Source organism: Pseudophryne corroboree, unplaced genomic scaffold, assembly GCF_028390025.1.
Source record: "Pseudophryne corroboree isolate aPseCor3 unplaced genomic scaffold, aPseCor3.hap2 scaffold_225, whole genome shotgun sequence".
Taxonomy (NCBI): domain Eukaryota; kingdom Metazoa; phylum Chordata; class Amphibia; order Anura; family Myobatrachidae; genus Pseudophryne; species Pseudophryne corroboree.
In genome coordinates, this window is record NW_026968900.1 from 443,788 (window position 1) to 456,829 (window position 13,042).

General features: G+C 49.5%; 16 non-coding genes and 1 pseudogene across 16 annotated transcripts; 15 read left to right on the forward strand and 2 right to left on the reverse strand.

Annotated features, from left to right (window-relative positions):
* The first annotated feature begins 244 nt into the window (after positions 1 to 244).
* LOC135009096 (U1 spliceosomal RNA) lies at positions 245 to 409 on the forward strand. Its single transcript, XR_010208684.1, has one exon. It is a non-coding gene; the product is annotated as a U1 spliceosomal RNA (small nuclear RNA).
* A 152-nt stretch (positions 410 to 561) lies between these two features.
* On the forward strand, positions 562 to 724 carry LOC135009124 (U1 spliceosomal RNA). Its single transcript, XR_010208711.1, has one exon. It is a non-coding gene; the product is annotated as a U1 spliceosomal RNA (small nuclear RNA).
* Positions 725 to 1,398: 674 nt separating this feature from the next.
* Positions 1,399 to 1,562, forward strand: LOC135009307 (U1 spliceosomal RNA). Its single transcript, XR_010208865.1, has one exon. It is a non-coding gene; the product is annotated as a U1 spliceosomal RNA (small nuclear RNA).
* A 152-nt stretch (positions 1,563 to 1,714) lies between these two features.
* Positions 1,715 to 1,877, forward strand: LOC135009113 (U1 spliceosomal RNA). The gene has a single exon (XR_010208700.1). It is a non-coding gene; the product is annotated as a U1 spliceosomal RNA (small nuclear RNA).
* Positions 1,878 to 2,551: 674 nt separating this feature from the next.
* Positions 2,552 to 2,715, forward strand: LOC135009060 (U1 spliceosomal RNA). The gene has a single exon (XR_010208649.1). It is a non-coding gene; the product is annotated as a U1 spliceosomal RNA (small nuclear RNA).
* Positions 2,716 to 2,867: 152 nt separating this feature from the next.
* On the forward strand, positions 2,868 to 3,030 carry LOC135009151 (U1 spliceosomal RNA). The gene has a single exon (XR_010208734.1). It is a non-coding gene; the product is annotated as a U1 spliceosomal RNA (small nuclear RNA).
* A 674-nt stretch (positions 3,031 to 3,704) lies between these two features.
* LOC135009061 (U1 spliceosomal RNA) lies at positions 3,705 to 3,868 on the forward strand. The gene has a single exon (XR_010208650.1). It is a non-coding gene; the product is annotated as a U1 spliceosomal RNA (small nuclear RNA).
* Positions 3,869 to 4,020: 152 nt separating this feature from the next.
* LOC135009141 (U1 spliceosomal RNA) lies at positions 4,021 to 4,183 on the forward strand. Its single transcript, XR_010208726.1, has one exon. It is a non-coding gene; the product is annotated as a U1 spliceosomal RNA (small nuclear RNA).
* Positions 4,184 to 4,857: 674 nt separating this feature from the next.
* On the forward strand, positions 4,858 to 5,021 carry LOC135009086 (U1 spliceosomal RNA). Its single transcript, XR_010208675.1, has one exon. It is a non-coding gene; the product is annotated as a U1 spliceosomal RNA (small nuclear RNA).
* Positions 5,022 to 5,173: 152 nt separating this feature from the next.
* LOC135009142 (U1 spliceosomal RNA) lies at positions 5,174 to 5,336 on the forward strand. The gene has a single exon (XR_010208727.1). It is a non-coding gene; the product is annotated as a U1 spliceosomal RNA (small nuclear RNA).
* Positions 5,337 to 6,010: 674 nt separating this feature from the next.
* LOC135009299 (U1 spliceosomal RNA) lies at positions 6,011 to 6,174 on the forward strand. Its single transcript, XR_010208857.1, has one exon. It is a non-coding gene; the product is annotated as a U1 spliceosomal RNA (small nuclear RNA).
* Positions 6,175 to 6,326: 152 nt separating this feature from the next.
* LOC135009210 (U1 spliceosomal RNA) lies at positions 6,327 to 6,487 on the forward strand. The gene has a single exon (XR_010208784.1). It is a non-coding gene; the product is annotated as a U1 spliceosomal RNA (small nuclear RNA).
* A 674-nt stretch (positions 6,488 to 7,161) lies between these two features.
* Positions 7,162 to 7,325, forward strand: LOC135009068 (U1 spliceosomal RNA). Its single transcript, XR_010208657.1, has one exon. It is a non-coding gene; the product is annotated as a U1 spliceosomal RNA (small nuclear RNA).
* A 152-nt stretch (positions 7,326 to 7,477) lies between these two features.
* Positions 7,478 to 7,640, forward strand: LOC135009152 (U1 spliceosomal RNA). The gene has a single exon (XR_010208735.1). It is a non-coding gene; the product is annotated as a U1 spliceosomal RNA (small nuclear RNA).
* An 824-nt stretch (positions 7,641 to 8,464) lies between these two features.
* LOC135009115 (U1 spliceosomal RNA) lies at positions 8,465 to 8,627 on the reverse strand. Its single transcript, XR_010208702.1, has one exon. It is a non-coding gene; the product is annotated as a U1 spliceosomal RNA (small nuclear RNA).
* Positions 8,628 to 8,779: 152 nt separating this feature from the next.
* Positions 8,780 to 8,943, reverse strand: LOC135009072 (U1 spliceosomal RNA). Its single transcript, XR_010208661.1, has one exon. It is a non-coding gene; the product is annotated as a U1 spliceosomal RNA (small nuclear RNA).
* Positions 8,944 to 12,441: 3,498 nt separating this feature from the next.
* On the forward strand, positions 12,442 to 12,620 carry LOC135009225 (U1 spliceosomal RNA; annotated as a pseudogene).
* The last annotated feature ends 422 nt before the right edge of the window (positions 12,621 to 13,042 follow it).

Consider the following 13,042-nt stretch of genomic DNA (forward strand, 5'->3'; position numbering starts at 1 on the left):
TGCAAATCCGTCTTCTGCAGAACTTACCCCAGGAATGCTTGCACTAGTTGTTGCATTTGGTTTGTTGTTTGGGGGTGCTTCAGTATTAGGCAGCCTTCTGCCCTCCCATGTTCATCTGAAAATATGTGTTCTCCCTGCAGTTGTTGTCCCCAGATGAGAGTTCCCTTGTGCTGCCTCAGTTGAATCTCCTTTACTTGACAGAGATGTGCATGAGCAGCGGCCCTCCCCAGCCCTATCCCAAATCATACTTATTTTGCATAGGAGATACCATGGTCATGAAGATTTTTCTCCCAGGGTGAGGTTCATTCATTGCATTCTGGGTATGCTGACCCCTGTGATTTCCCCAAATGTGGGAAACGCGACTGCTTTATTTGTTGGTAGTGGGGGACTGTGTTTGTGTTTTCCTCTGGTCAGCTCTGGTAAAAGTCAAATTTCTTTGTCTCAGATCTTCCTCTAGCCTTGTTCTTCTTTCGAGAGTTTCCTTGTGCTGCCTCAGTTGGATCTCCTTCACTTGACAGGGGGGTGCCCGAGCAGCGACCCTCCCCAGCTCTAGCCCAACTCCTACTTACCTGCCAGGTGAGATACTATGATCATGAAGGTGCTTCTCCCAGGGCAAGGCTCACCCATTGCACTCTGGGTGTGCTGCCCCTGCGATTTCCCCAAATGTGGGAAACTTGACTGCATAATTTGTGTTTCCCCTGGTCAGGTCTCGTATAATTCAGATCTCTTTGTCTCAGGTCTCTCTCCAGCCTAGTTTGCTGTCTGTTTCAACTTCTCTTTTCTTGAGCCGCTCCCTTTTATACCCTTGTGCACTATCCTGACTTCTCCTCCTGTCTGCTTACTTTGTGCCTTCCAATGCGCAATGCAAACTACAGGTAGTGCTGCAGGGCCCACACCCTTTTACTTGCCTAACAGAACAGCTCTGGAGCTGTTACAGTGCCAAGCTGCTGCAAGAAATCAGCTTGAATGCTTCAGGGGATGGGGCATGGCCAACATGAGCCCCACACCGAAGGAGGGTGGGGGTGTTTAATGCGAACTAAGGGTCATCCAAGCGCCGCAAAAGGCCGCCATGCCCTGCATACCCCTTTTCTCTTTTCATATGCAGATGAGGGTTCCAGCCAACTTTGGCCCACTGCTTGGATGACATCACCGTATGCAATTCCGTCTTCTGCAGAACTTCCCCCAGGAATGCTTGTACTAGTTGTTGCATTTGGTTTGTTGTTTGGGGGTGCTTCAGTATTAGGCAGCCTTCTGCCCTCCCATGTTCATCTGAAAATATGTGTTCTCCCTGCAGTTGTTGTCCCCAGATGAGAGTTTCCTTGTGCTGCCTCAGTTGAATCTCCTTTACTTGACAGAGATGTGCATGAGCAGCGGCCCTCCCCAGCCCTATCCCAAATCATACTTATTTTGCATAGGAGATACCATGGTCATGAAGATTGTTCTCCCAGGGTGAGGTTCATTCATTGCATTTTGGGTATGCTGACCCCTGTGATTTCCCCAAATGTGGGAAACTCGACTGCATTATTTGTGGTAGTGGGGGACTGTGTTTGTGCTTTCCTCTGGTCAGCTCTGGAAAAAGTCAGATTTCTTTGTCTCAGATCTTCCTCTAGCCTTGTTCTTCTTTCGAGAGTTCCCTTGTGCTGCCTCAGTTGGATCTCTTTCACTTGACAGGGGGGTGCCCGAACAGCGACTTTCCCCAGCTCTAGCCCAACTCCTACTTACCTGCCAGGTGAGATACTATGATCATGAAGGTGCTTCTCCCAGGGCAAGGCTCACCCATTGCACTCTGGGTGTGCTGCCCCTGCGATTTCCCCAAATGTGGGAAACTTGACTGCATAATTTGTGTTTCCCCTGGTCGGCTCTCGTATAATTCAGATCTCTTTGTCTCAGGTCTCTCTCCAGCCTAGTTTGCTGTCTGTTTCCACTTCTCTTTTCTTCAGCCGCTCCCTTCTATACCCTTGTGCACTATCCTGACTTCTCCTCCCATCTGCTTACTTTGTGCCTTCCAATGCACAATGCAAACTACAGGTAGTGCTGCAGGGCCCACACCCTTTTACTTGCCTTACAGAGCAGCTCTGGAGCTGTTACAGTGCCCAGCTGCTGCAAGAAATCAGCTTGAATGCTTCAGGGGATGGGGCATGGCCAACATGAGCCCCACACCAAAGGAGGGTGGAGGTGTTTAATGCGAACTAGGGGTCATCCAAGCACCGCAAAAGGCCGCCATGCCCTGCACGCCCCTTTTCTCTTTTCATATGCAGATGAGGGTTGAAGCCAACTTTGACCCACTGCTTGGATGACATCACCGTATGCAAATCCGTCTTCTGCAGAACTTCCCCCAGGAATGCTTGGACTAGTTGTTGCATTTGGTTTGTTGTTTGGGGGTGCTTCAGTATTAGGCAGCCTTCTGCCCTCCCATGTTCATCTGAAAATATGTGTTCTCCCTGCAGTTGTTGTCCCCAGATGAAAGTTCCCTTGTGCTGCCTCAGTTGAATCTCCTTTACTTGACAGAGATGTGCATGAGCAGCGGCCCTCCCCAGCCCTATTCCAAATCATACTTATTTTGCATAGGAGATACCATGGTCATGAAGATTTTTCTCCCAGGGTGAGGTTCATTCATTGCATTTTGGGTATGCTGACCCCTGTGATTTCCCCAAATGTGGGAAACTTGACTGCATTATTTGTGGTAGTGGGAGACTGTGTTTGTGCTTTCCTCTGGTCAGCTCTGGTAAAAGTCAGATTTCTTTGTCTCAGATTTTCCTTTAGCCTTGTTCTTCTTTCGAGAGTTCCCTTGTGCTGCCTCAGTTGGATCTCCTTCACTTTACAGGGGGGTACCCGAGCAGCGACCCTCCCCAGCTCTAGCCCAACTCCTACTTACCTGCCAGGTGAGATACTATGATCATGAAGGTGCTTCTCCCAGGGCAAGGCTCACCCATTGTACTCTGGGTGTGCTGCTCCTGCGATTTCCCCAAATGTGGGAAACTTGACTGCATAATTTGTGTTTCCCCTGGTCGGCTCTCGTATAATTCAGATCTCTTTGTCACAGGTCTCTCTCCAGCCTAGTTTGCTGTCTGTTTCCACTTCTCTTTTCTTCAGCCGCTCCCTTCTATACCCTTGTGCACTATCCTGACTTCTCCTCCCGTCTGCTTACTTTGTGCCTTCCAATGCACAATGCAAACTACAGGTAGTGCTGCAGGGCCCACACCCTTTTACTTGCCTTACAGAGCAGCTCTGGAGCTGTTACAGTGCCCAGCTGCTGCAAGAAATCAGCTTGAATGCTTCAGGGGATGGGGCATGGCCAACATGAGCCCCACACCAAAGGAGGGTGGAGGTGTTTAATGCGAACTAGGGGTCATCCAAGCACCGCAAAAGGCCGCCATGCCCTGCACGCCCCTTTTCTCTTTTCATATGCAGATGAGGGTTGAAGCCAACTTTGACCCACTGCTTGGATGACATCACCGTATGCAAATCCGTCTTCTGCAGAACTTCCCCCAGGAATGCTTGCACTAGTTGTTGCATTTGGTTTGTTGTTTGGGGGTGCTTCAGTATTAGGCAGCCTTCTGCCCTCCCATGTTCATCTGAAAATATGTGTTCTCCCTGCAGTTGTTGTCCCAAGATGAGAGTTCCCTTGTGCTGCCTCAGTTGAATCTCCTTTACTTGACAGAGATGTGCATGAGCAGCGGCCCTCCACAGCCCTATTCCAAATCATACTTATTTTGCATAGGAGATACCATGGTCATGAAGATTTTTCTCCCAGGGTGAGGTTCATTCATTGCATTTTGGGTATGCTGACCCCTGTGATTTCCCCAAATGTGGGAAACTTGACTGCATTATTTGTGGTAGTGGGAGACTGTGTTTGTGCTTTCCTCTGGTCAGCTCTGGTAAAAGTCAGATTTCTTTGTCTCAGATTTTCCTTTAGCCTTGTTCTTCTTTCGAGAGTTCCCTTGTGCTGCATCAGTTGGATCTCCTTCACTTTACAGGGGGGTACCCGAGCAGCGACCCTCCCCAGCTCTAGCCCAACTCCTACTTACCTGCCAGGTGAGATACTATGATCATGAAGGTGCTTCTCCCAGGGCAAGGCTCACCCATTGTACTCTGGGTGTGCTGCTCCTGCAATTTCCCCAAATGTGGGAAACTTGACTGCATAATTTGTGTTTCCCCTGGTCGGCTCTCGTATAATTCAGATCTCTTTGTCTCAGGTCTCTCTCCAGCCTAGTTTGCTGTCTGTTTCAACTTCTCTTTTCTTGAGCCGCTCCCTTCTATGCCCTTGCGCACTATCCTGACTTCTCCTCCCGTCTGCTTACTTTGTGCCTTCCAATGCACAATGCAAACTACAGGTAGTGCTGCAGGGCCCACACCCTTTTACTTGCCTTACAGAGCAGCTCTGGAGCTGTTACAGTGCCCAGCTGCTGCAAGAAATCAGCTTGAATGCTTCAGGGGCTGGGGCATAGCCAACATGAGCCCCACACCGAAGGAGGGTGGAGGTGTTTAATGCAAACTAGGGGTCAGACAAGCGCCGCAAAAGGCCACCATGCCCTGCACGCCCCTTTTCTGTTTTCATATGCAGACGAGGGTTGAAGCCAACTTTGACCCACTGCTTGGATGACATCACCATATGCAAATCCATCTGCGGCAGGCCTTCCCCCAGGAATGCTTGCACTAGTTGTTGCATTTGGTTTGTTGTTTGGGGGTGCTTCAGTATTAGGCAGCCTTCTGCCCTCCCATGTTCATCTGAAAATATGTGTTCTCCCTGCAGTTGTTGTCCCAAGATGAGAGTTCCCTTTTGCTGCCTCAGTTGAATCTCCTTTACTTGACAGAGATGTGCATGAGCAGCGGCCCTCCCCAGCCCTATTCCAAATCATACTTATTTTGCATAGGAGATACCATGGTCATGAAGATTTTTCTCCCAGGGTGAGGTTCATTCATTGCATTTTGGGTATGCTGACCCCTGTGATTTCCCCAAATGTGGGAAACTTGACTGCATTATTTGTGGTACTGGGAGACTGTGTTTGTGTTTTCCTCTGGTCAGCTCTGGTAAAAGTCAGATTTCTTTGTTTCAGATCTTCCTCTAGCCTTGTTCTTCTTTTGAGAGTTCCCTTGTGCTGCCTCAGTTGGATCTCCTTCACTTGACAGGGGGGTGCCCGAGCAGAGACCCTCCCCAGCTCTAGCCCAACTCCTACTTACCTGCCAGGTGAGATACTATGATCATGATGGTGCTTCTCCCAGGGCAAGGCTCACCCATTGCACTCTGGGTGTGCTGCCCCTGCGATTTCCCCAAATGTGGGAAACTTGACTGCATAATTTGTGTTTCCCCTGGTCGGCTCTCGTATAATTCAGATCTCTTTGTCTCAGGTCTCTCTCCAGCCTAGTTTGCTGTCTGTTTCCACTTCTCTTTTCTTCAGCCGCTCCCTTCTATACCCTTGTGCACTATCCTGACTTCTCCTCCCGTCTGCTTACTTTGTGCCTTCCAATGCACAATGCAAACTACAGGTAGTGCTGCAGGGCCCACACCCTTTTACTTGCCTTACAGAGCAGCTCTGGAGCTGTTACAGTGCCCAGCTGCTGCAAGAAATCTGCTTGAATGCTTCAGGGGATGGGGCATGGCCAACATGAGCCCCACACCAAAGGAGGGTGGAGGTGTTTAATGCGAACTAGGGGTCATCCAAGCACCGCAAAAGGCCGCCATGCCCTGCACGCCCCTTTTCTCTTTTCATATGCAGATGAGGGTTGAAGCCAACTTTGACCCACTGCTTGGATGACATCACCGTATGCAAATCCGTCTTCTGCAGAACTTCCCCCAGGAATGCTTGCACTAGTTGTTGCATTTGGTTTGTTGTTTGGGGGTGCTTCAGTATTAGGCAGCCTTCTGCCCTCCCATGTTCATCTGAAAATATGTGTTCTCCCTGCAGTTGTTGTCCCCAGATGAGAGTTCCCTTGTGCTGCCTCAGTTGAATCTCCTTTACTTGACAGAGATGTGCATGAGCAGCGGCCCTCCCCAGCCCTATTCCAAATCATACTTATTTTGCATAGGAGATACCATGGTCATGAAGATTGTTCTCCCAGGGTGAGGTTCATTCATTGCATTTTGGGTATGCTGACCCCTGTGATTTCCCCAAATGTGGGAAACTTGACTGCATTATTTGTGGTAGTGGGGGACTGTGTTTGTGCTTTCCTCTGGTCAGCTCTGGTAAAAGTCAGATTTCTTTGTCTCAGATTTTCCTCTAGCCTTGTTCTTCTTTCGAGAGTTCCCTTGTGCTGCCTCAGTTGGATCTCCTTCACTTTACAGGGGGGTACCCGAGCAGCGACCCTCCCCAGCTCTAGCCCAACTCCTACTTACCTGCCAGGTGAGATACTATGATCATGAAGGTGCTTCTCCCAGGGCAAGGCTCACCCATTGCTCTGGGTGTGCTGCTCCTGCAATTTCCCCAAATGTGGGAAACTTGACTGCATAATTTGTGTTTCCCCTGGTCGGCTCTCGTATAATTCAGATCTCTTTGTCTCAGGTCTCTCTCCAGCCTAGTTTGCTGTCTGTTTCCACTTCTCTTTTCTTGAGCCGCTCCCTTCTATGCCCTTGCGCACTATCCTGACTTCTCCTCCTGTCTGCTTACTTTGTGCCTTCCAACGCACAATGCGAACTACAGGTAGTGCTGCAGGGCCCACACCCTTTTACTTGCCTTACAGAGCAGCTCTGGAGCTGTTACAGTGCCCAGCTGCTGCAAGAAATCAGCTTGAATGCTTCAGGGGCTGGGGCATAGCCAACATGAGCCCCACACCAAAGGAGGGTGGAGGTGTTTAATGCAAACTAGGGGTCAGCCAAGCGCCGCAAAAGGCCACCATGCCCTGCATGCCCCTTTTCTCTTTTCATATGCAGACGAGGGTTGAAGCCAACTTTGACCCACTGCTTGGATGACATCACCATATGCAAATCCATCTGCGGCAGGCCTTCCCCCAGGAATGCTTGCACTAGTTGTTGCATTTGGTTTGTTGTTTGGGGGTGCTTCAGTATTAGGCAGCCTTCTGCCCTCCCATGTTCATCTGAAAATATATGTTCTCCCTGCAGTTGTTGTCCCCAGATGAGAGTTCCCTTGTGTTGCCTCAGTTAAATCTCCTTTACTTGACAGAGATGTGCATGAGTAGCGGCCCTCCCCAGCCCTATTCCAAATCATACTTATTTTGCATAGGAGATACCATGGTCATGAAGATTTTTCTCCCAGGGTGAGGTTTATTCATTGCATTTTGGGTATGCTGACCCCTGTGATTTCCCCAAATGTGGGAAACTTGACTGCATTATTTGTGGTAGTGGGAGGCTGTGTTTGTGATTTCTTCTGGTCAGCTCTGGTAAAAGTCAGATTTCTTTGTTTCAGATTTTCCTTTAGCCTTGTTCTTCTTTCGAGAGTTCCCTTGTGCTGCCTCAGTTGGATCTCCTTCACTTTACAGGGGGGTACCCGAGCAGCGACCCTCCCCAGCTCTAGCCCAACTCCTACTTACCTGCCAGGTGAGATACTATGATCATGAAGGTGCTTCTCCCAGGGCAAGGCTCACCCATTGTACTCTGGGTGTGCTGCTCCTGCGATTTCCCCAAATGTGGGAAACTTGACTGCATAATTTGTGTTTCCCCTGGTCGGCTCTCGTATAATTCAGATCTCTTTGTCTCAGGTCTCTCTCCAGCCTAGTTTGCTGTCTGTTTCCACTTCTCTTTTCTTCAGCCGCTCCCTTCTATACCCTTGTGCACTATCCTGACTTCTCCTCCCGTCTGCTTACTTTGTGCCTTCCAATGCACAATGCAAACTACAGGTAGTGCTGCAGGGCCCACACCCTTTTACTTGCCTTACAGAGCAGCTCTGGAGCTGTTACAGTGGCCAGCTGCTGCAAGAAATCAGCTTGAATGCTTCAGGGGCTGGGGCATAGCCAACATGAGCCCCACACCGAAGGAGGGTGGAGGTGTTTAATGCAAACTAGGGGTCAGTCAAGCGCCGCAAAAGGCCACCATGCCCTGCACGCCCCTTTTCTGTTTTCATATGCAGACGAGGGTTGAAGCCACCTTTGACCAACTGCTTGGATGACATCACCACAAATCCATCTGCGGCAGGCCTTCCCCCAGGAATGCTTGCACTAGTTGTTGCATTTGGTTTGTTGTTTGGGGGTGCTTCAGTATTAGGCAGCCTTCTGCTCCACCCTCCTTTGGTGTGGGGCTCATGTTGGCCATGTCCAATCCCCTGAAGCATTCAAGCAGATTTCTTGCAGCAGCTGGGCACTGTAACAGCTCCAGAGACGCTCTGTAAGGCAAGTAAAAGGGTGTGGGCCCTGCAGCACTACCTGTAGTTTGCATTGTGCATTGGAAGGCACAAAGTAAGCAGACGGGAGGAGAAGTCAGGATAGTGCACAAGGGTATAGAAGGGAGCGGCTGAAGAAAAGAGAAGTGGAAACAGACAGCAAACTAGGCTGGAGAGAGATCTGAGACAAAGAGATCTGAATTATACGAGAGCCGACCAGGGGAAACACAAATTATGCAGTCAAGTTTCCCACATTTGGGGAAATCGCAGGGGCAGCACACCCAGAGTGCAATGGGTGAGCCTTGCCCTGGGAGAAGCACCTTCATGATCATAGTATCTCACCTGGCAGGTAAGTAGGAGTTGGGCTAGAGCTGGGGAGGGTCGCTGCTCGGGCACCCCCCTGTTAAGTGAAGGAGATCCAACTGAGGCAGCACAAGGGAACTCTCGAAAGAAGAACAAGGCTAAAGGAAAATCTGAAACAAAGAAATCTGACTTTTACCAGAGCTGACCAGAAGAAATCACAAACACAGCCTCCCACTACCACAAATAATGCAGTCGAGTTTCCCACATTTGGGGAAATCACAGGGGTCAGCATACCCAAAATGCAATGAATGAACCTCACCCTGGGAGAAAAATCTTCATGACCATGGTATCTCCTATGCAAAATAAGTATGATTTGGAATAGGGCTGGGGAGGGCCGCTGCTCATGCACATCTCTGTCAAGTAAAGGAGATTCAACTGAGGCAGCACAAGGGAACTCTCATCTTGGGACAACAACTGCAGGGAGAACATATATTTTCAGATGAACATGGGAGGGCAGAAGGCTGCCTAATACTGAAGCACCCCCAAACAACAAACCAAATGCAACAACTAGTGCAAGCATTCCTGGGGGAAGGCCTGCCGCAGATGGATTTGCATATGGTGATGTCATCCAAGCAGTTGGTCAAAGTTGGCTTCAACCCTCGTCTGCATATGAAAAGAGAAAAGGGGCGTGCAGGGCATGGTGGCCTTTTGCGGCGCTTGGCTGACCCCTAGTTTGCATTAAACACCTCCACCCTCCTTTGGTGTGGGGCTCATGTTGGCTATGCCCCAGCCCCTGAAGCATTCAAGCTGAATTCTTGCAGCAGCTGGGCACTGTAACAGCTCCAGAGCTGCTCTGTAAGGCAAGTAAAAGGGTGTGGGCCCTGCAGCACTACCTGTAGTTCGCAGATGGATTTGCCGCCATAGAATGCGCCTGCTGAATCGTGTTACAGATCCAGAGAGCAATAGTCTGCTTTGAAGCAGGGGTGCCAATCTTGTTGGCTGCATACAGGACAAACAGTGCTTCTGTTTTTCTGACTCTAGCCGTTCTGGCCACGTAAATTTTCAAAGCCCTGACCACATCAAGGGACTCGGAATCCTCCAAGTCACGCGTAGCCACAGGCATCACAATAGGTTGGTTCATATGAAAGGATGATTCCACTTTTAGCAGGAATTGAGGACGGGTCTGCAATTCCGCTGCCACCGCGCTACAACCCCGGCCGACGCAATTGCCGGTCTGAGTAAGGTACCAGAATGTGTGTAAATGGACTTTAGGGTAACCTCCTGCTTGCGGTCAGCAGGGTCCCTGATGGTAGCCGTATCCTGGGATGGCAGCGCTACCTTTTTGGATAAGCGTGTCAATGCTTTATCCACCCTAGGGGAGGATTCCCACCGTATCCTGTCCATTGGCGGGAAAGGATACGCCATAAGAATCCTTTTGGGAATCTGCAGCTTTTTGTCTGGAGATTCCCAAGCTTTTTCACATAATTCGTTCAACTCATGTGAGGGGGGAAAGGTTATCTCAGGTTTCTTTCCCTTATACATGTGTACCCTCGTGTCAGGGACAGGGGACTCTGTGATGTGCAAAACATCTTTTAGTGCAATAATCATATATCGAATACATTTAGCCAATTTTGGCTGTAACTTTGCATCATCGTAGTCGACACTGGAGTCAGAATCCGTGTCGGTATCTGTGTCAACTATTTGGGATAGTGGGCGCTTTTGAGACCCCGAAGGTCCCTGCGACATAGGGACAGGCATGGGTTGACTCCCTGACTGTTCCCTAGCTTCAGCTTTGTCTAATCTCTTGTGTAATAAGTTTACATTAGCACTTAAAACATTCCACATATCCATCCAGTCAGGTGTCGGCGTTGTCGATGGAGACACCACATTAATTTGCTCCTGCTCCTCTCTAGGAGAGCCTTCTACCTCAGACATGTCGACACACGTGTACCGACACACCATACACTCAGGGAATCCTCTTATCTGAGGACAGTTCCCCAACAAGGCCCTTTGGAGAGACAGAGAGAGAGAGTATGCCAGCACACACCCCAGCGCTATATGACCCAGGAAAAAAACACAATAATTTTATGTTTACCCAGTAGCGCTGTATTTCCATATATATATGCGCCTAATTATGTGCCCCCCTCTTCTTTAAGACCCTCTTTCTACCGTGGTATAAGCAGGGGAGAGTCCGTGGAGCTTCCCCTCAGCGGTGCTGTGGAGAAAATGGCGCTGGTGAGTGCTGAGGGAGAAGCCCCACCCCCTCAGCGACGGGCTTCTGTCCCGCTCAAATATAGTTAAAAAAAAGGCGGGGGCTCTTATATATATATACAGTGCCTAGCTGCATATATATTTATTTTGCCAAAGAGAGGTCTATATTGCTGCCCAGGGCGTCCCCCCTGCGCCCTTCACCCTTACACTGACTGCCGTGTGAGAGGTGTATGGGAGCAATGGAGCACAGCTTTACTGCTGTGCGTTACCTCAGTGAATATCATGAAGTCTTCCGCCGCCTCTGAAGTCTTCTTTTCTTCTCATACTCACCCGGCTTCTATCTTCCGGCTCTGCGAGGGGGACGGCGGCGCGGCGCTGGGACGGACGGCGAGGGTGAGACCTGCGTACCGATCCCTCTGGAGCTAATGCTGTACAGTAGCCTAAGAAGCAGAGCCTATCAACTCACAGAAGTAGGTGTGCATCTCTCCCCTCCGCCCCTCGATGCAGGGAGTCTGTTGCCAGCAGGCTCCCTGAAAATAAAAAAATCTAACAAATATACTTTCTGTCAGGAAACTCAGGAGAGCTCCCTGAAAAGCACCCAGTCTCCTCTGGGCACAGTAGTAAACTGAGGTCTGGAGGAGGGGCATAGAGGGAGGAGCCAGTGCACACCCAGATCTAAAGTCTTTCTTAAAGTGCCCATGTCTCCTGCGGAGCCCGTCTATCCCCCATGGTCCTTACGGAGTCCCCAGCATCCTCTAGGACGTAAGAGAAAAATTATGCTGGCAGAAAAATCCAATTGAGTGATTAAACAGCTCCAGAGCTGCTCTGTAAGGCAAGTAAAAGGGTGTGGGCCCTGCAGCACTACCTGTAGTTTGCATTGTGCATTGGAAGCCTAGTTTGCTGTCTGTTTCCACTTCTTTTTTCTTGAGCCCCTCCCGTCTATACCCTTGTGCACTATCCTGACTTCTCTTCCCGTCTGCTTACTTTGTGCCTTCCAAAGCACAATGCAAACTACAGGTAGTGCTGCAGGGCCCACACCCTTTTACTTGCCTTACAGAGCAGCTCTTGAGCTGTTACAGTGCCCAGCTGCTGCAAGAAATCAGCGTGAATGCTTCAGGGGCTGGGGCATGGCCAACATGAGCCCCACACCGAAGGAGGGTGGGGGTGTTTAATGCGAACTAGGGGTCTCGCACAATGCGAACTACAGGTAGTGCTGCAGGGCCCACACCCTTTTACTTGCCTTACAGAGCAGCTCTGGAGCTGTTACAGTGCCCAGCTGCTGCAAGAAATGTGAACTAGGGGTCATCCAAGTGCCGCAAAAGGCCGCCATGCCCTGCACGCCCCTTTTCTCTTTTCATATGCAGACGAGGGTTGAAGCCAACTTTGACCCACTGCTTGGATGACATCGCCATATGCAAATCCATCTGCTGCAGGCCTTCCCCCAGGAATGCTTGCACTAGTTGTTGCATTTGGTTTGTTGTTTGGGGGTGCTTCAGTATTAGGCAGCCTTCTGCCCTCCCATGTTCATCTGAAAATATGTGTTCTCCCTGCAGTTGTTGTCCCCAGATGAGAGTTCCCTTGTGCTGCCTCAGTTGAATCTCCTTTACTTGACAGAGATGTGCCTGAGCAGCGGCCCTCCCCAGCCCTATCCCAAATCATACTTATTTTGCATAGGAGATACCATGGTCATGAAGACTGTTCTCCCAGGGAGCGGTTCATTCATTGCATTCTGGGTATGCTGACCCCTGTGATTTCCCCAAATGTGGGAAACTCGACTGCATTATTTAATGCGAACTAGGGGTTATCCAAGCACCGCAAAAGGCCGCCATGCCCTGCATACCCCTTTTCTCTTTTCATAAGCAGACGAGGTTTGAAGCCAACTTTGACCCACTGCTTGGATGACATCACTTGCTGCCTTTCCAATGAAGCAAGTTTAATTTAATAATATTTGAAAAACCATCCCTACAAAGGTGTTAATCAGATACTTGGCTTTGTGGACACTTTTCAGAGCACAAATTTGTTAGCATAAAATAAAGCCAGAAAATGAAGAGCTGTTTAATCACTCAATTGGATTTTTCTGCCAGCATATTTCTTTTTCTCTGCAACCCACTGCTAAATTGTGCTTCCTAGCTGTTTTTATAAAATCACTGAATCAAATCTAACTCTGATTACATCAGAGAAGGCCAGGTACCCTACACCATAACAGGGGGTTTGAAATTTTGACTTGTCTACTTAAAGATCACCAAAATCTGATAACA